This window comes from Colobus angolensis, unplaced genomic scaffold (genome assembly GCF_000951035.1).
Source record: "Colobus angolensis palliatus isolate OR3802 unplaced genomic scaffold, Cang.pa_1.0 Scaffold97, whole genome shotgun sequence".
In the NCBI taxonomy this organism is placed as follows: domain Eukaryota; kingdom Metazoa; phylum Chordata; class Mammalia; order Primates; family Cercopithecidae; genus Colobus; species Colobus angolensis.
In genome coordinates this window covers 604,274-607,663 of record NW_012123709.1, presented here as the reverse complement: position 1 = coordinate 607,663, position 3,390 = coordinate 604,274, and positions in this window count along the sequence as shown.

Sequence of the window (3,390 nt, the reverse complement as noted above, 5' to 3'; positions counted from 1 at the left end):
CCATCTTGGTCAGGCTGGTCTTGAACTCCTGACCTCGTGATCCACCTGCCTAGGCCTCTGAAAGTGCTGGGATTACAGGCATGAGCCACCGTGCGCACCCTGTAATTTTCTTTTGTAATGTTTCTTTCTGTTTTTTGTTTTTTTTTTTTCTTTTTTTTTTTGAGACAGAGTGTTGCTCTGTAGCCAAGGCTGGAATGCACTGGTACAGTCTCAGCTCACTGCAAGCTCCGCCTCCCAGGTTCACGCCATTCTCCTGCCTCAGCCTCCCAAGTAGCTGGGACTACAGGCACCCCCCACCATGCCCGCGCTAATTTTTTGTATTTTTAGTAAAGATGGGGTTTCACCGTGTTAGCCAGCTTGGTCTGATCTCCTGACCTCATGATCCACCTGCCTTGGCCTCCTAAAGTGCTGGGATTACAGACATGAGCCACCATGCCCGGCCTTCTTTTGTAATGTTTCTTGTAAGATTTTTGGTGTCAAGGTTATATTGGCCTCATAAAATGAGTTGAAATAATAAGTTTGGTATTCCTTCTTATTTATTTTTTCTTAGGTTTACACTTTTATTTATTTATTTTGGTTTGAGACGGAGTCTTGCATTGTCACCCAGGCTGGAGTTATGTGGCGTGATCTCAGCTTACTGTAAGCTCTGCCTCCTGGATTGTAGCGATTCTCCTGCCTCAGCCACCCGAGTAGCTGGGATTATAGGTGCCCGCCACCATGCCCAGCTAATTTTTTGTCTTTTTAGTAGAGATGGGGTTTCACTATGTTGGCCAGCCTGGTCTTGAACTCCTGACCTCCTGATCCGCCCACCTCGGCCTCCCAAAGTGCTGGGATTACAGGCATGAGCCACCGCGCCCGGCCTATACCCATATTTCTTACTTTAGTATTTGGAAGAATTCATTAGTGAAGTCTTTTAGGCTTGGAGTTTTCTTCATGGAAGATTTTTCATTGTGAATTTCAACTTATTTGGTAGATATAGGACTATTCAGATTTTCTATTATGTCAGTTTGTGTCAGTGTGATTTATCCATTTCATCTACATTATCAAATTTATTAGCATAAATTGCTCAACATATCCTTATCTTTTTCATATTTGTAGGATTTGAGAGCCGTCCCCTTTTTAATTCTTGATATCAGATATTTGCAATTCCTCTTTTTTTTTTGATAAGTCTTGCTAGCGGTTTATCAATTTTTAAAATCTTTTTTTATTTTAGGAGATAGGCTCTTGCTATGTTGCCCAGACTAGACTCCAACCCCTGGGTTCAAGCAATCCTCCTACCTCGGCCACCTGAGTAGCTGGGATTACAGGTATGTACCACAGCACCCAGTTTAATTTTGTTAATCTCCTTATTTTCTGTTTTTAATTTTTTTTAGAGACAGTGTTTTGTTCTGTTGCCTAGACTGGAGTACAGTGGCCCGATCATAACACACTGTGACCTCAGACTCCTGGGTTCAAACCATCCTCCAGTCTCAGTCTCTCAAGAAGCTGAGACTACAAGCACAACCCACCATGCCTAGCTAATTTTTAAAATTTTTTATAGAGACCAGTCTTATTGTGTTGCTCAGGCTGGTCTCGAACTCCTGACCTCAAGTGATCCTACTGCCTCAGCCTCCTAGAATGTTGGAATTACAGATGTGAGCCACCATGGCTGGTCCACATTACCTCTTAAGATGACTCAAAAGTGCTTCAAACATAATTGTGCCCAAAACAAGCTCAAAGTCTTTCCTCTCAGACCTGATTCTTTTCCAGTGGGAACCTACACATGTATTGTAGGTTTGAGTTAAGAAAAGTGCCAACAGCGCAACACATAAATAAGCAAAGGACATGATCTGACAGTCCACAGAAAAATAAGGGCTTTCTGTATGAAAAAATCCTCCACCTCATTCATAAGAAGAAAAACTGTGGTGTGTCTATACAGTGGAATAGTCTTTAAAAAAAGAAAAAAGAGGACGCTCTTAACATAGTGATATGCCAAGATCTCCAAGATACTTTGTTAAGTGTAAGAAGAATATATATTCATAATTGCTTGTATTTACATAAAATGCTGGAATATTCAAGAAACTAATAAAGGTGGGCTGGTGCAGTGGCTCATGCCTGTAATCCAAGCAGTTTGGGAGGCCAAGGCAGGAGGATTGCTTGAGGCCAGGAGTTTGAGACCAGCCTGGGCAACATAGTGAAACCCTCATCTCTACAATATACATATATACATATATATGTATGTATATATGTGTGTATGCATATGTGTATAGATATATATATTAGGCCGGTGACATATGCCTGTAGTCCCGTCTACTTGGCAGGCGGAGGCCAGAGGATTGCTTGAATCCAGTCATGGCAGTAAGCCATGATTTTGCCACTGCACTCCAGCCTAGGTGACAGAGATCCTGACTCAAAAAAAAAAATTAATTTCAACCTGATTAAAAAAAAAAAAAAGCAGTGCTATGATCAGGCGTTAACTTCTAAATAGGACTTCAAATTATGGTAAGCGGGTAAGTTAGAAGCTGAGGAATGGGTGCAGGGAAGTTGGATGTGGTATGAATGATCTGAAAATGAGAGCAAGGTGCCAAGTACTGTGCTGAATCATTAAGTATGCAATTGCCTTTATTCCTCATAATAGCCTTAAAGTTGGCTGGTATGGTTTTCATTTTAAAGAGGATAAAGCAGCGACTGAAAAGATCTAAGGAACATGCTGAAAGTCCCACAGCTATGTAGTGGGATTGCATAGACCCGTTCCTGGACTCAGGGTACCAACCTGAGATGAGTTGTTCAAGAGCATTGACTCGGCTGGGTTCCGTGGCTCATGCCTGTAATTCTAGCACTTTGGGAGGCCAAGGTGGGAGGATCACATGAGCCTTTGGATCAGCTTGGGAAACATAGTGAGACCGTCCCCCCTCCGCCCTGTCTCTAATTAATTAATTAAATTTAAAAAATAAAGAACATTGACACAACATGGAGGAGGTAAATAGAGCAAGTGGGGAGGGAATAGAGACTTAATTCCATCAGCTCTCCTCTTTCCCCTCACCACTCTTCCTTTCCCTGCGTCCCAGACCCGTGTTTCTAAGTCCTGACTGTTATTCCTATGGTGTATTAAATACATATTATTTACTATTTAATACATCTTTTGTTGTTTGTTTTCTCAAATGTTTTGTGGAGACAGTGTCTCCCTATGTTGCACAGGATGGTCTTGAACTCCTGGCCTCGAACGATCTTCCCACCTAAACTCCCAAAGTCCTAGGATTACAGGCATGAGCCACCACGCCCAGCCTATTTAATACATGTTATTTAACATATATAGTATAATACGTAAATATGTACCATTTAATATTTAACACAGATTGAATACAAATGGTCCCCAACTTACGGTCTGTCGCCCAGGCTGGAGTGCAGTGG